The following is a 15,450-nucleotide window of genomic DNA, read 5'->3' on the forward strand; positions in this document are numbered from 1 at the left end:
TTTCCCTTTCTTCTTATTAAATAAAGTGTACAGACTTGTTTTGCCACTCAATCCAGCCGACCTTTCCAATTGAGAACAAAATGCAAGATCTTAAACAGCTCTTATTTCAGAATGCTGAAAGGAAACCTAAGTAGAGCCTGTGAGGACAGTTCTCCCTTTGTTTTGAACAAAGGCAGGTAATGGGGCAGAATACCAAGGATGCTTTGAAAGTAAAGTTGTCCCTTTTGTTTAATTTAAGGAGTTGCTATGATTAGTTATCCATGGTACAACCGTCCCTCGAATGAGTGGCATCTATATTCACATCAGGCTTGGTTGTGAACCAAATGTCAATGACCTAGGTGCATGATAGAGAATCTCTCTGAATTGCAGCTTCTGTTTAAATTGCTCACAGCAACAACAAAAAGAGGAAATGTGTGGGTGGGAGGTATCCTCCCTGTGTATCTGGGGGCAGAAAGGACATAAATGTACTAAACTTTGTCCCTGGTATGTGTAACTTTCTAATTGCAAACATCTGTAAACATAAGTTTAAAACAAATAAAAATCAAATGGGGTGGAGAAGCAGGTAGCAGCAGTATTAGGTCATCTGTTCCCTGAGCAGGCTCTTCCTTGCTGAAGGATTGGAAATTACTGTAATCTTGATGCTACCCAAGAACTTTCCTCCCTTTTCTTCTCCACCTCCAATTCATCTGCAAGAAATGGGAGCAAAATGCTAGAGACAAAAAGCAGCCAGGAAGACAGGAGAAAAACAAAGCTCACTGAAAGAATGAAACACTTCGCGGCTTAATCATCTCTGAGCCTGAGTATTAACTGTCTAGGAGGTGTTTATGTGTAGAACTCGCTGTCTTTTTTTTCAGGTGACTGAAATGTTGAGAATTACTCATCAATGGCTGGCCAGATGGGTGAATTTAAATAAGTTCTCTTTCTTTGCATGCTAATAACAATAGGACTGTGGTTCCACCTACTTTTTATTTTATTTTGCTGTAATGTGGGAAAGAAGCTAGGATGGCTTGAAATTATCAAAATCCCACTGTACCTTGACATTCAGGGAGTGCATTATTCATCATTACCTCGGTGTTCTGCTTGCTTTTTTGCCTACACACTTTCACAGCCAGTGTTTGTCTCTCTTGGTATTACAAAGGGGTAGCCACTTGGATATTGGGTCTTAGCTCGGACTCTTCGTGCCACAGAGGAACACATACCAAGTCCTGCAAAAGCAAGGGGTACAAAGGGGAGGCTTGCTATCTGCAATAGATCTGATGCATACAAGGTTGCTTTCTAATTGGTTTCCTGGAGGTTACTATTTTACTGTATTCTTTGTGTGCTGAAATGGATTCTCTTCTATAAAAGCAGTGTGTTCATTTTCCAGTCTGTCAAGCAGGCTAATTGTAATTGCACACAGCTTTGAATATTGGAAGGGAGTTGTGAGAGGGACCATGGTGTTGGTGGGTTGCTGGTTGATTTGGGAGATCTTTTAATGTGAAGGGAAAACTGTTGTGTATTGCTTATGTCAGATCAATCAGAAGTCTGTACTAGGGGTTGTGTGTGTTTGTGGTAGATACTGCAGAACCCTGTTATCACAGTCATTGCATAAACATGTTGTGATTGCTGGTCTCCTGGATAGTGTAAGTAAAAGGAAGAAAGGAAGGGGAAAGGGTTGGGAAGTGTGTGCTTGGCAATAATTGTGAGGGTGATGAGTGTCAGGTTCATGCTCTTGTTGTTATTGATATGAGTGTAAGTGGGGAAGAAGAAGCACTAAGGAAAGACAATAAGTGTCTGGGGATGGCAGAGCTCAATGGATAATGTGTGACAAGTGAAGAAGTGTGGAAGGGAGGGAAGAAAGGTTTTGAGTGCATAGAAACCAAATAGGTTTAAAGGGGGTGTGCATCAAAAGTATAGGAAAGTCATTGTCTGCAGTGCCTTCTGCAATTTCAGTTCCTGTTGTCATATGATGCTCAGCAACTTCCTACCTATGCTGTCTTTTCACACCTTAGGGTAGACAGCCATTGCACTGGCACTAGTTTGACCCTTCACCTAATTAATTAAACTTGCTAATACCACAGAAAGTTGTTCATTTTAGCACCTCTGGGTCAGTTTTAAATCAGCTTGGTACATTTTTTGGTGAACACTTATGAAATAGGAGGGAGTATTTGGTATATTGAGAGGGAGAAGGCATGAATAGGATCTTCTCTATTAAACATATGTTTAGATCTTAAATCATCCAAAGGCATAATGTGTTGTTTTATCCTTAGAGTGTCTCCTCTCTGCAAATCTAGATCTGGGGTATGCTGTAGTGAAATGGGTTTTATTTTATCTTACAATTTCTAGAGGAACAGTCCACAAAAAGCAGATATATTTAGTCAAATGAGTTCACAATGGATTCCATTCCCTTCTGTCACTGGTTTTCCAAAAGAATTCTGTTCTAACCAGTTAGCGTATGCAGCCTGTCCTTTCATCTTGAGACTGTTTGGAGACTTATGAAAGCCAGCAGTGCAATCCTTTTGAATGATTTCCCTGTGATTTCAGTCCTATGCTGGCAGTATGTCACATCTCTCTTAGAGACAGTTTATACTATAATGAAAAGGTTGGCTTGTTAGCTCACAAAAACCAAGTCTTGTGTCTGTTCACAGGTTTAGCGTGGCGTGCTTGGATCAAGGTGTGCCTGGACTGGTGTGACCATATGTCTTAGCTGTTCTGGGTAGGCACGTCCCCCTAGAAGATGCCTGCTTCTCTTTAAGTTGCCCAGAATAATAGAAATCCAAGGTGGAGTGTCACTTGAAGTGGTTGTTTGCTTTTATGCAAAGCTTAAAGGCAAGATAGCTGAGTTAATCTTTCCTGTAAAGGCTCTGCTGGAGCCATCCAAAGACAGAGATATGACTATCTGCTAAGCAAGAGGAACATGGGATAAGAAATCATTGTGCTACTGGAAATTCAGCTAGATTGTGGGGTAAAACTTGCAATAATACGATTGTTTCATTTTGGAGATTAGATATTATTTAGAAATGAAAAAGCTGTTAGAGTTGTTACTCAAAGCTTTCTTAAAACTTGTTGGTTATGCTTTCTGTATTAAGAGTTAGGGCAATGATAGGAAGTCTCTGTTACAGGCCTAAGGATACATCTATCTGTTCAAATAGTTAACAGTATTGTTACCCTTAAAAATTATTTTTCCAATGGATATAATTGTTCTAGCCTTCATAGATCAGCAGTAAGCTGTAGTTTAATTTTTGAAGCATGTTTCTTCCAAATAGAATTCTATTTCTTAAAGCTAGACAGAGGAATTGATCATTTTCCAAACTTTTCTGCTTCTGCTGTGTCAACAAGATACAACTTATTTCAGACCAGAAACCATCCTGGAAAAATTGCCAGGAATTTGAAAGACATACATTGGTCTTCTACTGTTAATACAAATAATTTCCAAGATTGTGTTTAATTTACTTCACTAACCAAATGAACCATTTCTTCATGTCCTGGTTGTCTGAGTCACAAGATACTGTCAGTTACATATTTTTCTCCTGCTTCAGGAAAATGTCTTTGTGACCTGGAAAAATAAGTGAACAAATGCAAAGAGGAGAGAGGAATTAGTCATTGGAGTCTAATTCTTACCCTTTGGAAAAGCAGGGAGCCAGGTTAGCCCTGACTTTGCTTAATGAATTAGATCAAACATCTTATGTGGATGCATGGAAAGCAATTCAGAATTAAAGCTGTCACAACAGACTTGGCTCTGATCATCTGTAAGGATCCCCAGGCTACTCCTACTTAAACAGGCCATCTGAGTCTTATTGCAAATGTACCTGAAGTGCTGATGGTTGGTGGAAGACATGGTCAAGATACTTCTGTAGTTGGCAATAAAGTGAATAATGTCATAGTGAACGTATTAGCTGGCAAAAACACCTCCTCTGTGTGCAGATGCCAGCAGCACTTCAGACAATTGGGCTGTTTTTTCCACTTCAGAATTAGGAATGAATTGTAGAGGGAAGGCTGCCTTACATTTTGCTGTTGAGGAATAGCTTGATTAGAATCCTTGTGGATATCCCCCTCATCGCAGGGTTGCTGTCATGCAGACTGCTGGTCTACCATGACCCCTAGGGCCTTTTCAGCAGATCTGGTCCATAGCCTTAAGATGTCCATCCTTTCCACAAGCAAGACTTTGCATTTGTTTTTCTGTTTCATGAGGTTCCTGTCAGGCCATTTGTCCAACCAGTTTAGATCTTTGAGTGGCAGCCCTGCCCCTTGAGCTCACTGACTGATCCCCAGTTTGGTGCCATCTCCGATTCCAGCAACACACTTGTCAACGGGGCAGGTCCTGACCTCTTTGGTACTATCAGCAGTTATTTCATACTCTCTAGGGAGTGTGTGAAGTGTTTACCACTGCCATCTGAGCCCCACCGTCCACCCAGGTCGTTTTTACCCATCCAGCTGTCCACCTGTCCATACTGTAATGGCTGAACTTGGTTACAAGAATATAGTGTGAGACAGTGTGGAAAGCCTTGCTGAAGTTGAGGTAAATGACATCTGCTGCTCTTGAGCTTGTCCACAGATACTATCCACTGCTAGTGGAGTGATAGAAGCTCTTCTTGCTGCACGTGGTGTCACTTGCAACTGGCAGTTGTAGGTGAGGTTCGGCTTCCCTAACATCACACCTACCTCTGTACGTGATGATTTTTAAACTCCTCCTGTACTTGCTTCCACCTCCTGAATACTAACTTGTTGCCTTGGAGCTCAGCCATGGACTCCTTGCTTGAGTATGTTTTGACTGCTCACTGGTGTGCTACTAGGTGAAAGACCTAGAAAGAAACATAAAAACTGTCTCTGGAAGAGAATGTTCACCTTTACTGCTGGTAAATATGTGAAGAACAGAATAAACCTCGGGGAGAGCCAACTAGTAACCTCTTCCAATTCTTATCCTAAGCAGAACACGTATTAATGTTAAAAGCACGTGCAGATGGAAGTGCTGTATTTTTAGGCTAATCTGTTGCTGCCATAGAAAGTAGTTTACTGCAGGCAGCAGACAGCTGTGTGTGTGCACATTTATGTTTATTGGATCAGTTTAATTTTTTCATTTAGAATTACTGTAAGAACATTAACATAAACCTAAAAAAATGAATGCTTCTATTATTCTTCATTTTGAAAACATGTTCCTGCCCTACATGGGAACAGTCAATTTATTTCTTGTTGTGGAGGAGAATGCTGATTGTATTCTTTTTGTGGTTTTTCATGGTTTTTCATGGTTTTTGAAAGACATTTCTTGTGCATTTCCACAGATTCCTCTTCTTTTGCAGATTAAATTTGTGTTTATCACACAGTCTTATTCATCTGCGTTTTGAAGGTAACCCTTATGTGGTTGGTGGTCAGTCTATAATAATGATTTTGTGCATTATCAAGAACCTGCAAAATGTTCCAGATGAAAACAAAACAGAAAAGCAATTTTTCTCTTGCTGGTGTTCAGATAGCTTAGAGAGCACTTTCTCTATCAACGTGTGTACAAGAGGCTGGGGAAAAAACAACAACTAAACCATGATGGGAGCTGCTTTTTTGTGCTTCAGATCCTGTTATGTTTACTGCTTTTAATTAAGTTGGCTTTGCTGATGATATGCTTAGCTTTCCCATTGCAATTACAGCTGCATGAGGTGTCAGCAGGTGTGTGCTTAGGGCAGTCATCTAGCTGTTGATTTATTCTTCCATTTGATTTGAAGCCAGCATGGAGGAGGGAGAGGGGAGGCAACATGAAGGTTTTGCAGGCATCCAGGCGCCTTGAATGGCTGGCACTGTACAGAAGCAGAGACCTGGATTCAGGCCAGGGGCACCAGTTTAAGCAGTGAGCAGCCACAGGAAGGACCTGTTTGCATCTGTAGTTTAACACAAGAATGGAAGTGCACAGTTTGTATCATGAAGGAAAACAGCAGGCCATCTGTATGTGAGGGCAACAAAACCCCACCGCCACTGCTCAGTCCTGCTTGGCCTTAAGCAATAAGGGTACAAAACATCACAGCTGGCTTCAATAGTCTGTGCCCTTAATGTGGTATATTCCTTGCTTCAAATAAGGGACTTGATTCCCATCAAGATTCCCTTGATGTTGATGGATCTGTTGAGGTTGTAGTCCCTACTGCTGTAACCACGCAGCAACTAGATGCCTTGCCATGCACTTTAATTTGCTTCTTTGGGTTTATTTTACAGTGTACAATCTGGGGTACCAAATTAACAACCCACTCAACTCGCTAGGAGTGAGTCCTGACACAGGCAGAGGGATTTAATATCTCAGCCTTCACAGGTAATCAAGCAGGTGACTGACCTAATTTGAGAATTGAAGCTCTGAATTACTTTTGAGTCATCGGCTGACTATGTGTAGGCTGCTTATTCTAACAAAGGTGAAGAAAGAGGAAAAGAGGGCAGTCTCTTATCTTCTAGTGGAGTACTCTGAATCTGTACTCTCTTCTGGCTGAGCTGGAACAGGGGACCCACTCTTCCACCCCCATGTCATTTCCAGAGGATGCAAAAACCATAGTTGTGGCTTATCATGAGTGAGCTTCAGTCTTTCCTGTTGGGGCTCTTTGACTTGAAGATTGACTTGAGCATTAACTCTTTCATGTCCTAGGCAAGAACTCTCATGTGAGGCTGAGAATAAATTTCTTCTGGCTTCCTGTCAGTGGGACAGGAAGGCTTGTGCCTGATTTGAGCTCCAGTGGGACAGCATCAAGGAGCACTTGATCCTAAAGTCATCTTGAATTTTCTAACCCTTTCTGGACAGGGAGGCCCTGAATTAAAGTCTTGAAAGTCTTGGTAGCACCTAACTGTTGGCTATTAGAACTCATGTCCTTCTCTGTTTGATCATGGGGTGGCTTCATGAAGGAAAAAAAAGGATTTACTATGCATGGGTATGTTAAATTCAGGCAGATAGCAAATACATGGGCACCCATTGCTTCCTGACAGCAGACTGCTTATAACCTCCCAAAGCAGCAATTAGATGCTGCAGAACTGCTTGCCTCCTGGGAGCAGCTTGAGATATGAAGGAACTAATTGTCTGTTTAAGAGGGGACCCGAGCATTAACTAGAAGTCGTCATTCCCATTCATATGAGAAATGTACAATTCCACCTCCAGAAAATTAAAACTCATCATACACAGTATCCGTGGCTTACTTTTGCCAGAACCTTAAGGTGTGCTGTTTCCCTGATTTGTTCTGCAAAAGAAAGGCCTGCAGCCTGTGTTGAAAATTCTTTATTTAAGGATCTTTATTTAAGGTACCATGTACTGCTACTGGCCAAAGTGCAGACCACAGCAGTTCTTTCTAGGTCCTGCCACAGGAGCAGCAGAGAAAATTTCTAGGTGGATGTGTGCTGGCCAGAAAGCCATGTGGTGAGACTTGCTGCCTTTACAGAGGGTGACTTTCCTCCTGGGGACTAAGAAGTGTTGTGATCAATGGCTTGATGTCCAGATGGAGATGTGTGACTAGTGGTATTCTCCTGGGCCCAGTCTTATTCAACATCTTCGTCAGTGACCTGGATGAGGAGACAGAATGTATCCTCATCAAGTTTGCTGATGGCACAAAGCTGGAAGGATTGGCTGATACACCTGAAGGCTGTGCAGCCATTCAACAAGATGTAGACAGACTGGAGAGCTGGGCAAAGAGGAACCTAATGAGGTTCAACAAGAAAAAGTGTAGAGTCCTGCACCTGGGGAGAAGAACCACCAGGCACCAATATAGATTAGGGGTTGACCTGCTAGAAAGCAGCCCCATGGAGAAGGACCTTGGGGTCCTGGTGGACAACAAGTTATCCATGGGACAGCAATGTGCCCTCGTGGCCAAGAGAGCCAATAGTATCCTGGGATGCGTTAAGAACAGTGTGGCCAGCCGGTCAAGGGAGCTTTTCCTCCCCTCTACTCTGCCCTAGTGTGACCACATCTGGGGTATTGTGTCCAGTTCTGGGCTTCTCAGTTCAAGAGAGACAAGGACATGCTGGAAAGAGTCCAAGGGAAGGCTACAAGGATGATTAGGGGACTGGAACACCTATCATATGAGGAAAGGCTGAGAGACCTGGGGCTGTTTAGTCTTGAGAAAAGAAGACTGAGAGGGGACCTGATTAATGTCTAAAAGTTACAACACAGGAAGTTCCACCTCAACATGAGGAAAAACTTCTTTACTGTGAGGGTGACAGAGCACTGGAACAGGCTGCCCAGAGAGGCTGTGGAGGCTCCTTCTCTGGAGACTTTCAAAACCTGCCGGGATGTGTTCCTGTGTGATCTGCTCTAGGTGTTCCTGCTGCAGCAGGGGGGTTGGACTCAATGATCTTCAGAGGTCCCTTCCAACCCCTATAGTTCTATCATTCTAAGAGAGGGCTGAAGTTACAGCAGGCCACTGGGTAGCAAAAGGCTTGTAGAAAGGTCTGTTTGATAGGAGCAGCTGGGCAAATTCTGGTCCCATTAGAAATGGAGGAGGATTTACCATATGCTGCAGTATTCTTGCACAGAAATGGTGCTTATAGGCTCTTCACCTAAAGAATGAGAAATAATCCCTTTTTCGGCTGTTGCCTGCCCATGTTTTTCATGTCTCTGTGAAGGACAGGAGCCAAGTATCTTGTCTTGTTGTAGGAGATATTAGTTGTGTCAAGGCAGACAGGAATCTAATCTGAGCAAATACTGTTTCTGTCTCTGTTGTTCCGACTCTGTAGGAAAAAAAATGACCTGACAGCCCCTTTCCTCCTTTTCACCTATGTTCTCTCCTGTAATTAAGGGCTGGGTGATTTTGAAGTACTTGGGTAACTGTATCTCTAGCGCTCTCTTGGGTACCAGTGGCAGTGTTTTTACTCTCAGGTACAGATGTTCTACTGAGGTGAGGGCTGTGTTCATCTATGAAGCAGTTATGTTTGTTATATATAGTTATATATTTGCCAAAATCAGACCTACATTTTGCAAGGCACAATTCTAGCACGTGCTAAGAGATCACCTTTGCTATGTATAAGAAAAGAGAAGTGCTTTTGGGTGCCCAGAACCCATGACTGCAGGTAACAGTGGTGGAGTTGTGTCCCTGCTGAAAACTAGGCCATGTAGGCAAACACACCAAGGAGACACAACCAGCTCTAAGACCAAGGCTGGAGAGCAGATGTTGCCTATGATGCTGTTCCACCAGCCATATACCTTGCCTTTGTTAGGGGTCCTCAAGCATTTAAGTAAATGCCAGTGGAAAGATGTGGCCTTTGTGTTGCAGTGTCTTTCTAGAGACTCAGAAATAGTTACTTAGGTGGGACTCCTACTTCAGGTATCTGGTGATCTTTTCCATGGAGAAAAGATCTTTCCTTACATAGTACTACAGTCAATAGCTTTGCTTTGAAAACTGATTTTTATTGAAAGATGGCAATGCAGATACAGAATGGTCTGAAAATAATAGTGAAATAAACTTGGTAGAAAAATATCTCCCTCTTTTTCAGTTAGGTGGTACAACTTCTATTGATCCTCTTCTTCATTCCTCATCCTTCAAGTCTAATTCTGAGTCTTGTGGCAGTGTAGTCCTGAAGAGCTCAGCGGCATTAAACCTCATTGATAGCACAGCCAAGACTCTGAGCTTCATCTGAATTGCTACTGCTAGTCACTTTGTGGTGGTTGTCTGCTTTGTTTTTGTTTCATGGCTCATTTGATTTTTCTCTGTTTGGCGTCACCATATCCTGGCAGATTAAATTATTTAATTTTTTAAAGCTTTTTTTTTGTCCTGGAACAACTACAAACATACACACACTTCAGCTGCCTGTCTTCATCTGTTCAATAGTAATAGACTTGAACCTTCTGGCTTTGAGGGCTTAGCACTGAGTCTGCCTGGAGATGACTCAATCGCAGCACTCCATCCCTTCTAATTCCTGTGAACACTTGTTCTCCTTCTGCTCTCTTGCCCATGCAAGTATTAGGACCCCAGCTGGGACTTCCTTACATGTGTGTGATGCTACTACCCATTCCCCCCAAAATATTTCTGTTCTGAGCTTTGGTCTATTGCTATATCCTCCTTTGCTCAACTTCCTGGCTCCCTTTAGTTTTCCCCATTTCACTTCAAAACCTGCTTCTTGTATTCCAGTGAATCCCAGCTTGCTTCATAGAGTTAGAAATACATGCAGCAATCATTTAACCTAAGACTTTCATGCAACCCCTTTTGGAATCCAAGTCAGGCTTGTCATCAGGACACTGGTTAGCAATCATGCAGTTTACTTCATATAGGTTTTGTGGTTTTCTTTCACCCTCCCATCGTCTGTGTCTACAGTAGGGTTTCTGCTACTACACTTGGATTTAACAATTTATATTTTTGTTTTACTCTTCCAAAAGACATTGCTAAGCAAACATCTTAAATGGTAAATCAAGTTTTGGCACATAGGATGCAACAGTCTAGAGAGGAAACCTAAAAATTCTGCGGCCTGCATTTCAAAGTGATGGTGTGGATGGGAAATATCCATATTGAGTGAGGGCAGGGAATGTTGTCAGACCACTATAGCCATACAGTCTACTGAGGACTGTGATCCTTACTTGACTTCTTTAATTTTTCCACTTTTCAGCAAATGCCCATCAGGAAATTTTTTTAGATGTCATTCTTCACTGTGGCAGCTCAGTTAAGAAGGGATTTATTTGTTCAGCACTGTAGGCACAGGTATAAATGGAAAAGAGCTTCTGGACCATTTCATTAAGCAGCTAGTATCTGCAGAACCACATGCAAGTACAGGGCTTGTTTCTGGGGTGTACTGTGTATCCATACCTGAAACTTGGGGCTTTGCTTGTCTGTTAAGGAATGAAGTTCAGCATTGTGATTTAAGTGCAAACCCATACAGAAAGCTTGTTACTGTCATCTGCAATGTAGCTATGATCTCTGACACAGCAGCTCCTTGGTGTGCTAGCACTACAAGTTTTTGGACATGCAGATGCATTCATTTCAGTCTGCTGAATTATGAATGAAATGATGTCCCTTTTAAATCCAAATCACATTGCAGTGTTCAGGAGACCATACACTTGGTGAAGTTGCAGATTAGCAAAGCAGCTAATGGATCATGTCTTATCCTATGTCATGGGTTAAATTTTGTTCAAGGAAACAAGCATTGCCCTAGGGAAATGCAGTTCTCAGGATTATGGCTGTCTGAAAGAGGGAAAATTGCTTTAGAAAAGTCTTCTGGAGGAGATGGGTGCAGTGCAGGTCAGATCGATAGTAAGGCTCATTCTTCTTCAAGTGGCATTGGGCACAACCAGTCCTTTTCCATAAAGCAGAGCCAAAGCAGGCATGTCATGTAAAGAATATGCATAGCAATTCAGCAAACGTATGTGTGTGTACTTAATTGTTGTGGGTTTTTTATGAACTAGGGTCTTAATTCTGCAGGGTTTTGCTGTTAGGCAGTAAGAGATAATACATCAAAGACTGATTATACTTAAGCTTGTGTTACTCCTTTAATGAGCTGATTTTATTGTCATCTTTTGCTTGTTGATAAATATAGCTTTTCAGAGTAAGTTAATTTTCTTGTAACTGAGATTGATGTTGTCAGAAGGTGTGTTGTTTTTTCGTAGCACGTGGAATCAAGAACAAGAGATCAGCAGATCTTCTAGGGGTTTCCCCTGTAGCAGTATCAGCAAATAGGCCATTTGTTCTTCCAGTCTTTATTGGCACTGCTCTCATGTGGTGGGGAATGCAAGCAGGAGTTTGTTATCATGGGATCTTCCTTGATTCCAGGCTCCTACCTATGAGTATGTGTGTCTGTACTTGCAGGCATGCAAAATAAAGTGCCCATTTGGTTTTATGGGTAAAAAGTGAGAGGGGTATTGGTGTCAGATCTCAACAGGATTTCCCTCCCAGTCATGTTGCTGGTTTAGCTTCACAGATCCTCCCAGCAAATGGAGTGCTTAGCCTTGCATGAGTTGCCTCAGAAAGCTTCCTGGGTATGAGAAGATGGAGCTTCTCTAAACACAGCCTTAATGAGAGACTCCTCCATCCTTTGCATCATTGTTTTCTGCCATTTGGGAGTGCAATCATCTGTGTAGGAAAAAACTTCTCTTTGGTGGCCTGTTTGTTTGCCATTTAGTAGTCTCAGGAGCTTCATAAACATTCAGTAGTTGAACTTTTCTGTTTTCCAGCTGGTATTTCTGCAGGAAGAAAAGTTAAGCTACTGAGACTTAAAAAATGGTGCTGGCTTGTAGCCTAGACAATTTAGAGATTAAAAATAAAAAGGAAATTCAGGTACTATACTCCTTGTACAGATGCTGTTTTAATTTTGATGGTTTGAGTGGCAGTAATTTTCTATTTTAAAATAACCTTTTCCCATCTCCTTTGTCTCAGGAGAAAAGAGATACAAAATAAGCAAGGCAGGAGTGGGCATGGGGGAGGCGTATGTGCAGCCTCCCTGGGCTCTCTGTTTTAGCTTGACTTTTAAGTCAAGCTAAGCTTGGATCTTGATCTGGGCTTTAGGGCTAGAGGCTGGCCTTGGAGTATTGACTTCCCACCCTGCATGTAGTCAGCTGTAGGTGTCTGGGCTGACAGAGGCAGTGTGTGGAGGCAGAGATAAAGGCTGCTCACATGCCTAAAATCTGTCAGTTTTGGTCCTTAATTGCCTCAAGGAGGGCTTCTACATGTATAGGCTCTGTTTCCTTTCTGCTTTTCTGGCCCAGTGAAGACCTTGCTGTGCAGCATCAACAAAAGGGGCAAGTGCCCATCAGTGTGGATGAGTTGCTCCAGGAGCTGTAAACAAAAGCACGTTGAAGAGCAAAAGGGAGTTGAAGAGCAAAAGGGAGTGCCGTGACCACTGGTTTAACAGAAGGCAGTGGCTGCCGCCCTGTTTCATAAGGGCCCTGATCCTGTCCATGCATTTCACATATGGCTTGGAAGCTCCTCTTGGGTTGATCCACTTGGAGAACATGGAGGAATGGTTCACTTTTTGGTCCCAATGGGTCTGAAATTAATGCTGACTTGTTAGTAGTTTTGTGAGGTCTGGTAGCTTTGAGTATAAGCAGTTGTTAGGGTCCTGGCAAGCTCGAAGGAATAAAGGTTGGAGATGGCTTGCTTTCAGGTTCAGGGATACCAAAGTAGATGTTTTGTCTTTTGGCATGAGCAACTGAGTGCCTGAGTTAGAATGGATCTTGCCATGCTGATCATGTCAGAGCCTCTGGCTTGCTTAAATAAATCACGCCTATTTTGTCATCAGAAGAGCTTGCAACTGTTTTTACTTGCAAAATCACTGATTATGTATCCATGGAGCATCCTCTTCTGGCCCCAATTAAAGGCTGAAGCCGATGTGACTTGACATATTTTGTGAGTGAAGGCTTGTTAATTGAGCGTGTAAATGTGTAATTGTCTGTACAGTAATCCAATTGATTTTTGTTTAGCTTTGCATTTAAATATGGGGCCACAGTCATGCAGTTGGGCAAATTTTCCAAAAGCAGGTGTTGAATTCAGTACGTGCATTTGAACATACGGGTGGGAGCACCCTTAAAAAGATGAATCCAGTTGTGGTAGCCTCCTCTTTTCTTTAGGTATGTGGATATGCTAATCTGAGTGTTTTCATCTGGGCCTGTCACATAGCATAGTTTCACCTCTGTCTTTTCTCCTACTAAATATGTTTCATTGGTGTGGGAAATAACAGTTACAATAGAAATTGTTCAGAGGTTGCTGTTCACATGTGTGCTGGCTTTTAGTGAACCTTTTGCTTATAGTGGTTGGTGCTACAATGCTTTTAAAACAGTTCTATTCCATATGAAATATTAATCTGAAATGTGGCGAGTTTTAGAGAAAAGCCTACTTAAATAATGGGAGTTGTTGACAGTTGCAGCCCAGTGCAACTTCTGAGAAGCAAAAAATGCTGTTCAATTTGCAGATAAAGGTATGCTTGAAGTTTCTCTGTACTCAGTGGTTTCTCTGTTTGGGAGCTGCTGATTTGCAAAGATTGAGTGATCTGGCAGTTTTGACCTTGCAATTCTTATCTGTTGCAGTGAATAAGACTCCAAACAGCTCATGTTTGAGGTCTGCAGTGTTCATTTCCTGTGACAGAAAACCCAGTCTTACTGCTTTTCTTTATAACATGTCCTTTTGTATAAAATTAAACACTGATCCAATGTATTTTGAAGTGGTTTTAAAAAAATAATATAGAACAGTAGTTTCAGGAACATGTTCCCAAGTAGTGTTAGAGCTGTGCCATGGATGTGAACATGGGATTGACAGCTTTGTCTGTCCAAGAGTAGTCTGTTCTTATTCATAGATCCACAGGATATTTTGGGTTGGAAAGGTCCTTTAGGGATCATCTATTCCAACCCTCCTGCTGTGGGCAGGGACATCTTGCACTAGATCAGGTTGCTCAGAACCCCTTTCAACCTGACCTTGAACGCATCCAGGAGGCTTTGTCTCCCAGCTTCATGGGAGTGTTGTAAATAACACCCCAAGCAGGGGTGTGAACAGTGTCAGAGTTGGGGATGCTGTTTTAACCTGAGTGACAACCACTCCCCTAACACCCTTTTCCCTGTTTCTCTGCAGATGTCGCTCCTATGAGGATTGCTGTGGTTCAAGATGCTGTGTAAGAGCGCTCTCTATCCAGCGACTATGGTATTTTTGGTAGGTCAGAGCATTTGGGAATTACGTTTGTCCTGTTCTTCTTTTACTTGTAGGACTTAAATCAGGTTATTGCCAGGCCTTGTATTTTCAAGTAGAATAGGTACAAGTATACACTAATGTGTATGTGTACATATAAATGCATGGACTTTGGTTTTTTGCTTATAAAATTCTCCCAATAGAGAGAATGCTGCTTGTGTCAGGTTGACCTTTCCTACTTCTCCATCCCAGTGGGTTGTACAGGCAGTGGTCCTGTTTTTACCCAAAATTGCTGAATTCCTTATGCCTGTCCCAGCTACTACCAAGTGGCAGTGTCAGGCCATTTTTGATGGGCACTCAGTTTTGAAAGAGGATTGTATAAGGAGGATTGTGCATTTAGGCAGGGTTTAAGAAATTCTTGCCAGCTGAATTGAGGCTTCAATTTAAAAGCAAGAGAAGTACATTTATGACTATAAGGTTTTCACTGGAGATGGCAGCAAAGGAAAAGAAGGCAGAAAGATTTGAGCTTGTGAAACCAGCAGCTCAGTAATCTGGATAAAGCTTAAACTAATCACTGTTACATGCACAATGAAAGAATAAGGTAAATTCATCTTGAAGAGGAATTTAAGAAAGAACCTGAATAAAACCTTCTCATTACAGTAGAGAAAATGGAGAAGCTCTCCTAAAAAATGTTTATGGAGAATTTGAAGGCTGCTTATAAAAAAAAAAGCAAGCCTTCAAAATTGAAACAAATAAACACTGAAAACCAGAAGCTCGATATATTCCATAATACAGAGATTTGCTGCATCTGACTGGGATTTCAGTGTACAACCCTTCCTGATGTAACTGAAGAGCGCTGCATCTGAATCCCTGGGGTGACGTCGTAAATCTCTGCTTTTCTGTGCAGAACAAATCCTTTGCAGGAATG

At 42.1% G+C, this 15,450-nt stretch overlaps 1 protein-coding gene across 1 annotated transcript in view; it reads left to right on the forward strand.

Annotated features, from left to right (window-relative positions):
- The window catches only part of VOPP1 (vesicular, overexpressed in cancer, prosurvival protein 1), a 22,380-nt gene that overhangs the window by 449 nt on the left and 6,481 nt on the right, over positions 1-15,450 (forward strand). The window contains exon 2 of the mRNA XM_010001529.1: positions 14,469-14,546. The gene's annotated coding sequence lies outside the window, so the exon portion shown is untranslated. The remainder of the gene's footprint in view (positions 1-14,468; positions 14,547-15,450) is intronic.

Source organism: Chaetura pelagica, unplaced genomic scaffold (genome assembly GCF_000747805.2).
Source record: "Chaetura pelagica isolate M959 unplaced genomic scaffold, ChaPel_1.0 scaffold7, whole genome shotgun sequence".
NCBI classification, from domain to species: domain Eukaryota; kingdom Metazoa; phylum Chordata; class Aves; order Apodiformes; family Apodidae; genus Chaetura; species Chaetura pelagica.